Source organism: Cyrtonyx montezumae, unplaced genomic scaffold, assembly GCF_038088225.1.
Source record: "Cyrtonyx montezumae isolate F1298 unplaced genomic scaffold, pur_monq_1.0 scaffold_0, whole genome shotgun sequence".
Classification (NCBI taxonomy): domain Eukaryota; kingdom Metazoa; phylum Chordata; class Aves; order Galliformes; family Odontophoridae; genus Cyrtonyx; species Cyrtonyx montezumae.
The window spans coordinates 18,531,094-18,546,846 of record NW_027071824.1 but is presented as its reverse complement, the minus strand read 5'-3'; positions in this window follow the sequence as shown (position 1 = coordinate 18,546,846).

Genomic DNA, 15,753 nt, shown 5'->3' with positions numbered 1-15,753 from the left:
ACTTTAGAAACTCTTTTTTAAAAATCAACTTTTTCTGTGGGTATTCTGTAGTATTCAACTGTTTTCTCTGATAAGATTTATTCACTTGGTGCTGGAATCAAATGCTGAGTGAGGGGCTCCCTGGGTAGTGTGTCCCACGTTGGATAAGAATTCTTGAAGTATGTTTTATTGGTTAAGGAAAAAAAAACAAACCAATACTGCCATCAATTCCCCTAGTGTGAAAGATAATAATCTAGTTATACTCTCAGCAGTATAGATAACTGGTGGTAAAGAATATCTGCTGCTGACCTTGCCAGGTAATTGTATCCTTAATCTTGGTGTGGTGATTTTATAGCAGTAGTTCACATCTTTGTTGCTTCCAGACTAGATTACGTTGCCTGTTCTTCCTGCATGCATGTTGCTTGGAAACTGCAGCTAATGCAGAAGAAGACAGTACTGTGTGTGCTCAGCAACAGTATTTGTTGTACACAGCACTGTTTGCAGCAGCTGCCTCCTCATTTCCAAAGGGTTGATTTAAGATGCAAGCTTTCATTCCTGAAGCTCCAGGTGGTACAAAGCCCACATGCAGCTTGCTTCTCCAGTTGTGTCACTCTTGGTCAGTGGGGGTCAGGTCAGCAAAATAGCATCTCCCCTGTTCAATCAGGAAAGGCCTAGAAGCAGAGCTCTCTAGTGAAGCACTCTAAGCTCCGATGCATCCAAGCTTTAATTTGTAGACTTGTTCTATCATTCTATTAAGTCTGCCTTTTTGGGTTATTTCTGTATTGTACTAACAACAATCTGTGTGGGATTGGAATTATTTTCTCGTGTTGATAGCAGTGTAAATTTTTAATGTTTTATGCTTGACTCCAAATTATCACTGGATATGAAGTCACTCCAGAAAACATCAAAACTCTTGTCAGCTAGTCTTGAATTATGTCAGGTGAATTTTGTTTCCTGCTTGTCTTGAGGACACAGTGTTATTTTAAGCCAAATGAGAAAGTGTTGTAAAGGAAAACTACCTGTTGTAATATAAGATAACACCTTTATAAGATCTCCTCTGCAGAGATCAGTGACTTAGTAAGGTTACATAGGACACATCTAGTGATGGAGAAGTGTTAGATACCTTCCTTGTGGACAGTTTCTTATCACTGAAGAATGAAAAGGAATTACTTTGGTCTGTTTTGTGGAGCTTTACATTCGTTTGAAAAGTGCCAATGCTGATGAAATGAAGTACGTAATTCCTTTGCTCATTACTTATTTTTGTTTTTATGTATCGATCAGTGATGATTCCCTGTTTCCTGATCACTGTGCAACCCTAACAAGAATTGGTGAAGAAGCTTCATGAATTCTGAGAATTAAATATTGAATTCTGTTACTGTTTTATTTTTCTACCCCCTTCAACCTCTTCAGGTGTTGAATTGAATCCTCTCTTTGCTAATTCAAGCAGAGCTCATAGTTATTTCATTGTTCATTTTTAAACCAGACTGGTGTTTATGTTAACTTTATGGAATACAAAAGTAATTCTGATTTTCTCTAGTGTTGTATGCTCAGGTTTCTTGGAAACAGCGTTCTGTAACTGGTGAGAAAACTGATGAAAAGCTCTGCAAAGAAGATAAAATGTTTCAGTTTCCTTGATAAGAAAATTGTCTGGAAAATGCCCGCCTGGTTTCAAAAATAGGGAATGGAAGTTATGATCCTATATATATTTCTCTTTATTAGGCAGACTGCACAAGTGTACGGCTTGATAATGTTCAGAGCACTATTTGTTTTGTTTGTTTTTACTTAAAAACCAATCTAGATTTTCCCAGTGACTGCCTTTTTGGCCTTCAGAAATAGTCCATTGCACAGATCAAGCAGTACAGGAAATCTATTCAGTGAAATGATGCTGTTGTTAGTTTGTGTTGTGTGTTTTTTTTCTTCTACAGACAAATCATTGGCTGCCCTCAGGAATGTTTCTCCTGTGTATATTACACTTGTAATACATTACAAAAGTGTTGTGAAAAATTAGCCCCTTGTAAGTCATGCTGATTATCTGTGTATTTTAGAAACTGGGGTTGGAAGATTACCAAATTAATATGGAATTCCTTCAGAATACTTTACAGCTGTCATTATAAAGCATCTCCACTGTATTACCTACATTCACTTCTTTATGACCTGAGGAATAAAAAATTGCTTGAGATGAATTTGAGAAATAAGTAAATAAATGCAGATACTGTCATTTTCTGTTCCAGGAGTTGGTATTGTCTGCCAGCAATGGTGTGAAAACCATTGAGTGCAGTGCTGCTTCCTTGTACATGCATTGGCTGCTGTCACTGGGGCATGGCAGTTGCCTGTTGCATGTAAGAGCTTGAGAGTTCTGCTGCACCAGCACTTGGTATTGAAGTCTTGCAGAACCACTGTACTACCCAGTGCTGACAGCTTTAGTAGTAACTGGGCCCAGTCAAAATCCTATAGTGTCTGGTGTAATTGTAAAAGACCTGTTGTCTAAGCCTGCATGCCTGGGTTGGAAAACTAGTGATCATTCTTTGTTGTGCACACATTGACACCAAAAATGGTTATTGATAGTGATGTTTTCTCTTGAAGTGTTGATCAAGAGCTCTGTTAGCTGCTTACAGGCAGTTCTGCGCTCTCTTAGAAATGGCTCCCAGAAAAAGGTTTGCCTATCTGGCCAGATTTTTTTCAAAGGAATGCTCCAGTTTCAAAAGCCTATTTGAAAACCAAGTGTTTCAACAGCACAGAATGGATTCCAATGCACTTTCCATTAGTTTTCTTCCTAAACAATTTGCAAGTGTAGTTCAGTAGTGAGGCAGTATCAGGAACATCAGATGAGAACACACTGCTTTGGAATGGGTGTCCATTCTGTTGTAAACTCTTCGTTCCCTGCAAATGAGAGACAGTTCCCTTCTCACAGCTGAGAGTCTGAACATCACAGCATATCAGAAGATAATTGTTGTCTGCTGCTATGAAAGTGCTCAGCCAGGACCATGTGGATCTTATCTGTGGACGAGTGAAAGAAAGGTAAGTCTGGATCCTCAGTGTTACCTTTGTAGTGACTTACTGATTCAGCAGATGAAGTAGCAGCACTGATAAAAAGATGAGCTTCGTTTGTTTTTGTTTTGTGTTTTGTTTTGGCTTTGTACCTCTTTTCAGCCCATGTTTCCTGGGCAGGGCAGAGTGTAAGTAGCTAAGATTCATGTTTTCAAAGGGAAGTGCATGAGGGAGCTGGGCAAACTGTGTCTGAATAAGTGAGAAGAGTTGCAGAGACTGAGCAAGTTTGTGTTGTGGGTGCTGCTGCTCAGAGCAGAGCAGGCCAGGGTGGGCTGCTAGCATGGAGAAGCACTGGCAGAGCTGCAGGCAGTGGGTGAGGCTGATAGGAAGAAGTGCGGCCTGCCTGGCTGCTGCAAGCTGTTGAGTAGCAAGCGCAGAAGGGAAGGGTCTGCTGAGAGTCAGAGATCTGCATTAAAGAGGAGGTTGTGAGTGATTCAGAGAGTAGTAGAGGGTGCTGGGGGGACTGAAATTCCCATTTGTCTGTGTTGGAGCAAGCTGGTTTGTTTGTGGAGGCTGTTATCTAGTTCTCAGCTGGGTTAGAGGGTCTCAGGTGTTATTCTGCTTCTCCATCATCATGTGCTAAGAGAAAAATAAGTCTGGGCTGCGTTTTTATCTGTGGGCTCAGTCCTGCTTGCGTGATGTACAGAATGGCTTCTCATCTTTTTTGTACAGGCTTCACACTTCAGAGATGATGGAGGTTGTACTGACTTTTCTAGAGTTCATGTCTCCTACAGGTTTAATAATTTGGCTGAATGATTTGTCTACTGAGATCTTGGGCAGCACGAGTGAAGTTAGCAGCAGGTGATATTTACTCTGCTGTGAATTGGTACTTGGATTTCCTCAGAGTCTGTTATCTTCGAGATACTTCTGTACAAGTCCTGCCTTTGATGCCAGAGTTGGAATCATAGAATCACAGAATGACTTGTTGGAAGGGACATCAAAGATCATCTAGTTTCAAACCTCCTGCCATGGACAGGCTTGCCAACCACTAGATCAAGCACTAGATAAGGCTGCCCAGGGCCCCATCCAACCTGGCTTTGAATACCTCCAGGGATGAGGCATCCACAACCTTTCTGGGCAGCCTGTTCCAGCATCTCACCAACCCCCCAGTGAAAACTTACCCCTGACATCCAATCTAAATCTTCCTTCCTTTAGTTTAAGACCATTCCCCTTTGTCCAATCACTATCAGACCACATAAGAAATCAGTCTCCCTCCTGATTATAAGCTTTTAAGTATTAGAAAGTTGCAGTGAAGTCTCCCTAGAACCTCCTCTTCGTCTCCAGTCTAAACAAGCACAGCTCCCTCTGTCTTCCTAGGAGAGGTGCTCCAGCTTTCTGACCATCTCTGTAGCCCTCTAGATCTGCTTTAAGAGCTCCTTGTCCTTTTTGTGCTGGGGGCCCCAGGCCTGGAGACAGTACTCCAGATAGGACCTCAGGTGGGCATAGTAGAGAGAAACGGTCATCTACATTGCCCTGCTGGCTGCTAATCTTTTGATGTATCCAGGGACACTTGGCATTCTGGACTGCAAGCACACACTGCTGGCACATGTCCACTTTCTCATCTATCAGGACCCCCAAGTCCTTCTCCGCAGAGCTGCTCTCCAGGAGCTCTCTTTGTCTCTACACGTATTGAGGACTGGCCCTACCCAGGTGTAGCACCTTGCACCTGGCCTTATTGAACCTCATTAATTTCATATGGGCTCACTTCTCAAGGTTGTCCAAATCTCTTCTGATGTTGTCCCCTCTAAATACGTTGTGTTTGGATTCAGCTGTCTGTTGGCTTTCCTGATCGAGGGTACCACTAGATTTTTTCTATCAGAACCAGGAGTACCAGTTCTGGAATTGGCAGTCTGACGTGGATAGTGCCAGAGATGAGTTAGTGTTAACGTTTCTGGAATTTAGACCACTGAATGCTGCAGTGCCTCTCTGTTTGAATGAGGGACATAAGCTCCCTGTCATCTGACCTTTATTTTCTGCCTGGGAGGGTCAATTCTGCTAGAATCACTGTAATAACAGAATTATAGGGGTAAGTAGGAACCTCTGGAGATCATTGAGTCTCACTTGATGGTTTTGGGTTTTGAATAACCCCAGAGAAAAGACTTCGCAACCCTTATGGGTAGTGGCTCGTGGCTTTCTTAAATTTGAAAACTGCTAATAACAGGTAACTGTCATTCCTTCTGAAGCATTTAAAAGCATGAGTTGATAGCAGATCTTAGCCACCTCTAAATCAATGTTTTTTCCTCTGGTATCGAACTGAAATACATACATCTGCCACAGGATGGCAGCAATCGGCCAATTTTGAAGCATTCTCTCACGGTTCTCAAACTGAATTTCAAGCGGGGAGGTGAAATACTCAAGCTAGATCGTTTGGTCCATGGTATGAAAAATACAGGCGAGCCTTTTTGCATTTTTATCCATTATTAATGAAAGCCATGCTTATCAAGGAATTTATTACAACATAATAATTTGCTCAGCTCCAAGAGATTGCGCAGGGGGTGAACTCTAGATATCATGTAGTTGTCCATATGTGAGTTCATTTTGAGAGGGGTTAAATACTGAGAGAGAGGTACGTAATCTCTTCTTAATAAGTACTTGCTTCATGCTACTTTTAGACATGAGTTTGCAGTGCCGTGGAGTTGTCTAAATCATCCCATCACTGCAATGCAATGCCCTGCTGTGATACACCTTCAGTCTTCCTGGAATTCAGTCTCTAAAACTGCCAATCATTAGCTTGTTATAAAATGTATGTAAATTTGCTTAGAAATAATTTTCTGTCACCTCATCTACAGTAATGCTTGAAATTAATTTTTCACAGCCAGTGTTATTTTACATAGCTGGTGCTAGTCCCTTGTTGGTCCTGCCATCAATGTAGCCAACCAGCTGTGACCAGATCGACTGCTAGTAAACACACTGCATTCAATAAGACTATGTGGAAGCTGAAGGGGATTTAGAGCCTTATACTTGTCACAGATTTCAGTAAAATGAAATTATTTTGTGGAGGTCTTACTGTGTGGAAGTCTGGCCTTTTTTGTTGGAAAACACAATTTTAAAAATGAAAAAAAAAAAGAAGTGCAGAGATGTGAAAAGTATCTAATTAACAAGCTCTTTGCCCTGGCCTGGGCAACAATTCCTGCTGGGACCTGCACCACCACAGCTGTGTGCTCCACCTGTGCAGTGTAGTCTCTCTCTCCAGGCCTTGCAAGGTTCACAGGTGAAAGCTATTCTCATTAGGACAGCCCTGCTGCAGGCAGTGCACTTGGGTGGCTCACAGAGTGAGCGGTGAAAGAGTCAGAGTTTCATCCTTCTCTCCTGCTGCCAGCTAACTGCACTGGGAGGAGCAGGTTCTTGGCTTCTTCTGTCTTTTGGTGTCTTTGTAAGTCTCTTGTTTTCTTCTTTAGTTTGGAATAATTGGCAGAACTGTCCCGTAAATCCCTCCATGAATGGTCAGAAAGGCAGGAATCCCTGCAGTGGGACACAGTGTCACAGTGTGCAGCAGCACATAAAGTGCAGCTGAGATGAGCAAGTCACGTCTGGGAACCTTGGAAGCGAGGGAGGCTTACCAGGCACTTAAGGAGCACCAGAAAATTCTCCAGCAGAGCACAAAGACAGGGTGAGTCAGTCTGCACGGTGGCTGGTATGAAAGGGGTGTGTGTGTGATGGTCAAGCCCCTTGATGCACTGCTAAATTTAATATTCAGCCCCCACTGGAGCAACCAGTCTGGGGCATCTATAAAACTTACCCAGCGCAGCTCCTGGTGGAGAACCTGACTGCCCAGCCCTGGTAAGACCAGCTGCAGGAGGCAGGAGAGCCTCCTGCAAGAGCTGCTGTGCCAAGCTGGGGGACCAAGGAGAGCCGTGCAGTGTCAGAGAGGAGGAACAGAAATGTCTAACCAAAAGCAGCATCCTCTGTCTAAACTTTCATTTTTGTGGAGGGGTTGCAAAGCTATGTCCTGGATGTGAAGAAAACTAGCTTTGAATTGATTTTGAGAAAGAACTGGCTTATGTGGCTTCCTTATGTCATACATGAGTATGCAGCTGGCATCTCAGGCCTTTTCTCAAATCCACTACTGGTCAAGGTGAAGGAACACATACTGGTTTTGTGTGAGGCTGAAAATTTCTTCTGTTTTTAGTTTTACAGGTCTGTGACTCCACTTTTCAATTCATATCCTAGAAACCTTGGCAATTTTCTGATGTCTTGGTCAGGACGTTAAATGGGGACTCTTAGCACTACTACTGTTTCTCACTCTGTTCTTAAAGGAAAAGAACTGATTAGGCTTTTAGTTGCCTTTTGTTTCAGGACAGAAGTAATGGTATTTTCTTTCCCTCTCAATCTCAGAAGAAGCTCTGCTCCACCCTGCACAGTGAAGTGCATAGACAGGGATGTAACCTGATTTGGCTTGGCCTGTCTTTTTGCTCTATTACTCAGTGTCTATGTCCCAGACCCTTTCTGTACCGAACTTGCAAAAGACAGATCATACAGATGTGTTTGTGTTCTCAAGCAGAGAAAACAGCTGGGATTTCTAAGATGGGCTGGAATGGAGGTTTGACTGGGAAGTTCAGAGGTTTGGTGTTACTGCATTCCCTTGACACTGCCTGTGAACTCTGTCAGACAGTTTGCAACCAGGTGTATTTCTGACTTGAACTTCTCGCAGCAACAATTCCCATAGCATTGCCTTTGATATCTTAGTGTCAGTGCCATTAGTTAGCTTCAGTGAACCTCTGTTCCTTGGCACCAGAGTGTGTGGATTTATATTCCTTGGTTTTCTGCTCAGCTGCAGTGGCAGTTGTAGCCCTGCACAATGAATGTGCCCATGGAAGATATTCTGACTGGAACATGAGGGGTGAGGACAGAGCTGGGCCAAGATAATATAAAATCACCACTAAGGCAGCAAGTAGAAATGAATTTAGAGCAATAAAAAAGATAGAAGGGAAACAAATTCAAACTGAGAAACTGAAGGCTAGTATACGTTGACGTCGGGAGCTAATCTGAAATGCAGTTATTCACTTGGAGAGTAATGTGAAGGAAAACCTCAGCAGTCACAATGAGCAAAGAATAGTGTTATAAATTTCAATTACTTTGCTCACGTAACCAGCTGTTATGACTCAGTATTGCAGATCCCATCACCAGGCAAGCAAAAGGCTCTCAAAGCTGTTAACAGCACTCCAACAGGAAAACTCCCCTGGCTTACTCCGTGAGGCCATATAACAATGTATTTATTGTCATTCTGGAGCTATGGAAGGAGAGGGAACAACTGAGCCATTGACAAGGTCTGTATGGTCTTGTGTGGGGCAGAAATTCAGGTGTCTTACAGATGCCTACAAACAGGGGAATTACTCTGAATCATACTTGCTTGATGACAGTTTTCCACTCCTCAGTTCCTCCATGCCCATGCACACCCAAGCAGCCAGCTGCAATGTGCAGATGGGGTCACAAAAGCTTTGAAAGATGCCTCCACTCATTTGTTCAGAACACCAGCAGATTTTCATTCTTGACTGACAGCATGGTTGTCGTTTTTGCATTCATACATGCTCAGTCTTCTTCTGGAAGTGATTTCTCTTCCTAGAAGTCTCATATAGAAACATTGCATTTTTCACTCTACAGCCATCTCAGCTTCTGTGTTATGAATGATGTGGATGACTGTTTTGCTGCAGGGAGAGAAACTCAGAGAAAGCAATCACCTTCCATCTATGACAAGTTGCTCTCATCTTTTTAAATTTCTATCTGTCATTGGAAATAGTATCTTTCAGTGTGGCTTTGCCTTGCTCTAAGTGGAAGTGAATGTTGCTTTCTCAACAGTGTTTTCAAATCAAGAATTCTGCTTTGAGGAAAAGCATTTGGCCAACTCTTCTAAGGATTTCATGGGTTAGTGCATTTTCTCTTTATATTCATCCAGCCAAAACTCAGGACATGCTCATGTGTAGCCATACTGAAGTTGCAAGAACAAAAGGCAAATCTTCATATTGTACTTAGGGGGAGAGAAGGCAGATTTGAACATGAAATAAATTTCTTGCTCCTATCCTACAGGTAGATAGGATTTTTACCATCAAGAGACTGCTTTTTGTAGCCTTGAGTATCACCCTGGCCCCTCAAATTCAGGTGGGCTTTGAGGAGGTGAGGTGGCAGGACATTAGAAGGAGAAGGGTGCATGCTTTCTGTTTAAGGAGTAAAAGCTTTCAGTCGGTTTTTGGGAGAAGAAAAAGAGTAGCACTGACGCAGTATGGATAGCATAACCAGTTCCTCATTCCTACCAGGCTGTGCTAAAGGGTCACTTTTTCGTAAGCTTTTAGAGAAAACTCTCAGCAGCCCTGAGCCTTACAGTTCTCTTTCCTGTTTGGGAACATTACAATGGAGAAAATGCATTTGACCTCAGACCTGGTGTGGGAAAGGATCTCTCAAGCTCACCACAGGTGTGGAGAGGTCTCAGACCACTTCACTGAGATGTGACTATGCCATGAGCTTGGCAAGGATCTGTTGGGTTTGCCTGGGCAAATGAAACACCTTTTGTGAACACCTTGGCACCCTAATGGTGAAAAGTGCTGTTCAAATCTTAGGCTTTATTTTTCCAGTTAGCACCAGTGAAGTGACCTGAGGACTAGCTGACAGCATTTTGAGAGCTCATTTCTGTGTGTGAAAGAACAGTGATGGTCTCTGTTCTCCCCTCAGCAGACACAGCCCCAGCTGACCTCTCCAGGATTATGAATGGGAGCGGCAGTACAGTGCAGCGCCTGACTCCTCGGCTGTGTGTCAGCCGTGCAGCTCTGATGTCAGTAACTCCTCACCTCCTCTGACCCTGCTTGGCAGAGTATGCTCTTGCCCAAATAAGCAGCTTGTTTACTTACATGCCAAGCAAACAACCCTGAAAAGCAGATTCTGCTTCTTTTGAAGTACTGAAAAACTTTGCTGTTCATTCGCAAGATCAGAGAGGCTGTGTTTTTCAAGCAAGCCACTCTGAAATTCCTGTTGAAGCTGTTAACTCCTCTTTCTTCTCTGACTTGCTTCCATTATTTCCCTATGGTGCCTGAACAGCACTGCAAACTGCACCAGTATTCTAAACCTTTCCAGGGTTAGGTGAGAGCATGTGGGGCTTGTCTTCTATCCTTCTAGTAATGCTAACTTCACTCAGACAGGATGTCATGTGGAAGAACTGCTTGTAGCCCCTTCCAGTATCTGAAGGGTTGCAACAAGAAGAAAGGGACAAATGCTTTGCAGGGTCTGCTGTGATAATACAAGGGGATGCTGTTTCAAACTAATAGAGGAGAGGTTTAGATTGGATATAAAGAAGTTTTTTACAATAAAGGCAGCAAGGCACTGGCACAGGTTGCCCAGAGATGCAGTGGTTGCCCCATCCCTGGAGACAAGGTTAGGCTGAACAGGGGAGAATTGGACCAGCTGGCATTTAGGTTCCCTTCCATCTCAGATGATTCTATGGTTCTTCAGCAGAAGCTACTGAAAACTGTTACTTATCTTACACAGAGCCCTGGCAAAGTACTGTGAGAAATTCTCAGGGGACATCATTGTCAGTCTTTTGGAGTTGCTGTGCAAATATCATTTGGTTAAGTAGATCAACACTGAAATGTGAAATGCTTGAAAGTTTAAAAAAAAAAAAGAGAAAATGAGGAATGTTTTTCTCTTTAGATATGCCTTGCCATCAGCATTTGCCTTGAGAAAGGTTGTGTCTCTAGCTGTTCTGTGTACAGCGATGACACCTGGAAAATTACTGAAGTGATGGCATCTGTCTTCTGTTGATCACATTGTGGGGAAGGACACAGACAGCTACAGATATAGCTCTTACTGTATGTACTGCTAATGAAGAAAGTAAAGAAGTAAAGGAAACATGTTAGTAATGCTCATTTGCCACTATTAAATACTGAGAAGGCTTGCTTTTTATTTATTTTTATTTACAGGGCTAGGGAAAATTGACTTGTTATTAACACTGATCCTGGAAATTGCTAAATAATTGCTTATTTTTCATCAGATAGAGTGTAATGAGTTATGACAGGAGTTATTACAAATTCCCAGTGACACTCTTATGTGTGCGCTTGCAGTTCAGAAGTCCAGCAGTATCTTGGGCTGCTTCAAGATGGGTGGAGTGATTGTCCTCTCTGCCTTTCTGAGGCCCCATCTGGAGTATTATCTCCAGACTGGGAACCCCAGCGCAGCAGGGATGTGGAGCTCTTGGAGTAGGTCCTGAGGAGGGCCATGAAGGTGCTCAGAGGATTGGAGAATCTCTCCTATAAAGGAAGGTTGAGGGATTTGGCCTTGTTCAGCTTGGAGAAGAGAAATCTCAGGGGAGACCTCAATGTGGCCTTCTGGTACTTAACAGGAGCTTAAAATCAGGAGGGAGCCTGACTTACTTGTGTGTGGTCTGATAGTGATAGGACAAGGGGAAATGGCTTTAAACTAAAAGAGGGGAGAGTTAAGTTGGTTTTTATGGGAAAATTTTCCACTCAGAGGGTGGTGAGACACAGGCACAGCTGTCCAGAGAATATATAGCAGCTTTTTAGTTCAGGGTCTTCATATGAATAAAAAGAAAAACCTATTTTAAGAAAAATAAATAAATAAATACCTGACTGGTGTTTTGTTAAACCTCCTGTGCAAATGTTAAAATATCTTAGTCATAGTTACAGAAATTATCTTCCATTCTTGTGCTTCATGAGATGCCACGTCTTGAAGAAGAACAAAATTATAGGAAAACATTGTGATCAGAGTTGCTGCCATGGATGATTTCTTCAGAGTTCATCCTCCTCCTGCTAGAATGATTCCAGCTGCGTTCTGCCTAGATTCCCCCTTTTCCTTGGTGAAAAAACTGAAGGGACCATTGGCAGTCCTGCTTTGCTTCAATTCAGTCATACATGAATGGGTAATTGTTCTTGTCTTAATTTCTATAGTGGTGGACAGAACAAGTATTAGACTTTTTGCCTCCCAGAGTAGCCACCAGCACTTGGTGGATGCCCAGTCATACAGAAGGATTCTTCACAGTCAGTGGCAGTGTGTTGCTGTCAGTTGGGAAGCTGGTCCTTCATATTTTCCTTGCAGTGGTGTCTCTGCCCACTGCTGTGTAACTGATTGAGCTCTCATGAGGACCATGGCTGTTGCTCCTTGTGCACTTTCAGCAGTCAAAGATGGAAACCAGTGGTGGGCTGCAGAAGTTTAAGACTATAGCACAAAGCTACAGGTGTCCTCTACTTGTTTTCTTGAAGCCTTGCTGATTGAATGCTGCCCACTGTCTGCAATCAGATGTGGCTGAGCTTTTGTTATCTTTGAGATAACAGTTAATGGTCTTGCCCTACACAACACACAGTAATCCTGCCAGGCAAAAAGCATTTCCTGCAAAACAGCATACAGGTGTGGGTGGCTGAAATCATGTTTGTGATTAATTTGAGCAGCAGTAATTTGAGGCTCTGAGAGTGCTTATTATTGTGGCCTGAGAGACAGGTGCACTTAGCCTGAGTTTATTCAAAATTAATTTAAGCAGCATTTATTCACCTGAATCACCATGAAGGGCAGCTTTTAACCATAATGATGGAAGGAGAGGCAGTGAAGCCACAGACGTTGGCAGATCTGGTAGCTGTGCCAGCAGGGAAGGAGCAGCCTGCAAGTCTGGAAAAGTGCTATCCTGAGGTAAAGCAATTTATGAGATAGGAAGGAGTTTACATTTTTCCTCTTTCTTGGAGTTTAGACATTAAAAATATCAGCAGCCACTAAACTTTCTGTAAGAGGTGAGATTTGGTGTAAGAGAAAAGCAAATGGTTAATATGTGATGGTAAGGAACAATGTAGAACAGTTAGGGAAAAGAGTCTCCATTAACAACTTTATATTTCCAACTTGCATCTTGTTGTATGGCTTACAGGTGGTTCTCTGATCATTTGTAGCTGTTTTCAGATGAGATCATCTGCTAGATGCTTTCCAAGTTTTAGTTTCATTGAGTAACACTCTTGCTACCCTGGAAATCTCCATTAGATCAGTTGGTCCATGGCAGGTACAGGCACATGAATTAGACACCAGAAGAAAAATCACCTTTACTTTTCAGCATCCTGAGAAGATTTCAGATTTCTGAATTCAGAGAAATAAATAAGCTCTATTACAAGAAGTTAAGAGAATAAGAAATCACTTTGTCTGGGGTTTCTCTGCTAGTATCTCAGGTTGATTACTATTATAACAGGCTTCTATTATCTGCTCCCACATCTACTCAAATACAGTATTAAAGACTTCATAATAGTCTATGATATATAGTTTATAACAGCAACTGGCATCTGTAAATAATTGTGATATCAGCTGAAAGAAACATAAATTAAAGTTATTTAAATTTTCAGTGATTTCCTTCCCCTGCATCGTATGCTTTTAATCCAGGATTAAATTCTAATTGTGGCTAAGTACTCAGAAAGCTTATCAATTTGAATGGAAATTTTAGGAATCCAATGTTTCTGAGTTTTGAATGGGAAACTGTGGAGTGTGATTATTACTAGGTTGTAACTTCTGTGGGGGTCCTGTGTCAAGCAAGCACAAAGTCAGTAGAAGGAATCCTTTTCTTTGACATGGTGGCAGACACAGAGTTTCAGAACAAAGTAGGGTGTAAAGCGTGAAGAAAAATGTATAAAAATAGTCCCAAATGCACAGTAGAATGAGGAGTAAATCAGCATCTTCAATATCATATTCCTCCTGGTCAAGAGAAAGGAGAAACATCTCACACCGTCGTCATGCTTCTTCCAGCAAAAGCCTAGAAAAATTGACACTTCTATCTTTGCATTTCTTCCCCTTACTTGAAGTAAATAGCCTTAAGACTGAGAGAGGAAGTGGATGCATTACCAGGGAGAAGAGCAGGTGCTCAGAAGTATGTGTTTCAACTGAATTATTATAGAGAAGGCCTTTTGTCACATAAGCATTCCTTGTATCTTTCTAGCGTAAATAAAATACATTTCAATACATTTCCTATTTTTTTCCCATATAATTCTCTAGTTAGCTAGTTTGTAACAGCTTGCTTAGTGTCTAGAATGCAATTTCAAGATTCCACTGGCATTGGAGTCTTACTGCTATGTGGGATGTTATTATTACCTTGTTTCTGCCCTTGCTGCAGAATGATTTCTCCACAAGTCAAGCTTCCAGTCCATTTAATACACCTGCTTCTTAGAGCATATATTAGAGTTTGTTGAGCAGAAAAGAAATAGTACACTTGAACCAATATGTAAGGAATTAATTTAATTTGGAGACAAAATGTTTGGAAGTTAAAAAAATCTGTAGGTTAAAATCTCATTCACTACAAAGAGACAGCAAGTAAGCTCATGCTGAGCTCTGATTGTGAAGAGCAACTTTGGATTTGATCCTGTTGGTAGTGGTAGTACCTCCTTTGGTTTCATGGTTCACAATGTTTGTAATGTCCGCAAACTCTGTGTGAAATTGAAGCACTGAACTGCTGCTGTGATGCTTGTGCCAGTGCACCAAGACAGACGATGCTTTGAAGTGAGTTTATCTATAGCTGCTACCATAATGAGCTCACAAAGAATGACTGGAAAGCTTTTACAGACAAAATGACAATTTTTGTTTGAATGGGCACTACAATTTTTATTTTTAATACGTAAAACATTTGTGCAACTTACAATAGCAGGTTGGAAATATAAATGCTTAAGTCTTTAATTCCACCTGTCTGTGTCCCTCAGAGAGGCTCCTACCTTCCAGACAAAATTCTTTGTCAGAATTCTCTCTGCCTTATGACACTCTTTTTTCACCACAGAAGCCTGACGTCCTGCTCTTCCCTGCAACCTCTTGTGAACACATTTAGCTGCCTGCAGGGTTTTAGTTTTCTTTAGCATCACCTAACCTGCTCAGCGTTAAGTTCAGCTCAGAGCAGTTAAATTAATACAAAAGCCTTAGCTTCTTAATCTCCACGAGGCAGCCTTCCCTTCTGCTGAATCATTTTCCAGTATAAGAGTTATGTGCACCTGAAGCTGTAAGATTCAAACCAGAACCAATTTAAATACAGTGTTCCCTGAGAAATGGTTGATTTCAAATTGTATCTCAGGATAATAAGCTCTAATCAAGCTTTTTTTTTTTTTCCTGACAGGTAACTTTTCAGATTTGTCACCAAGCTACAGGGACATTAGCTTTCAAGTTCAGTGAGAAGAAGATTAAAGTACCAAGCAGAGCAGGTTAAACTTCATTAAGTTTGTGGCAGAAGCATATATTCTATATTATGTTAGTTATATCATGCAGTCACATTCTTAACTGAATTTGCCAGGTAACCTTGCATAAAAATTGAAATATGGTTTGGATATAGAGCTAGAGAATGCATCAGGTGTGTGGTTCTCGTGGCAAAATGTCACACACATGAAAGGTAGGTTCTAAGACTGAATGGACATGTTTTAAAATGTGTGGTTCAGCATGTGTTATATTGTCATCACTCTTCTGCATAAAGATCCTAGAGGTGTTTTTCAGCTATGTAGCCTTAGGTCACCACATTGCCACCAGTAGAAGCTCGGCAATGAAGGGGAAGATTTGGGTCTGCTTTCTTACAAGTAAGTGTGCAGCTAGCACACTCATTCCCATTTATCTATTGGCGTGTTTTAAGCATTACTGGCCTGATTCAGTGTTTATGGGAACTAGGCACTGTGCTCATTGATGTGTCCGTAAACCTGTAGGTTATGTGTTTGTCTTTTTGTCAGACACACACTCTTCATTCAAGATTTCTGTAAGTAGCAGCTGCAAGGATGTGAGGAAATCTGCCTTCACCAG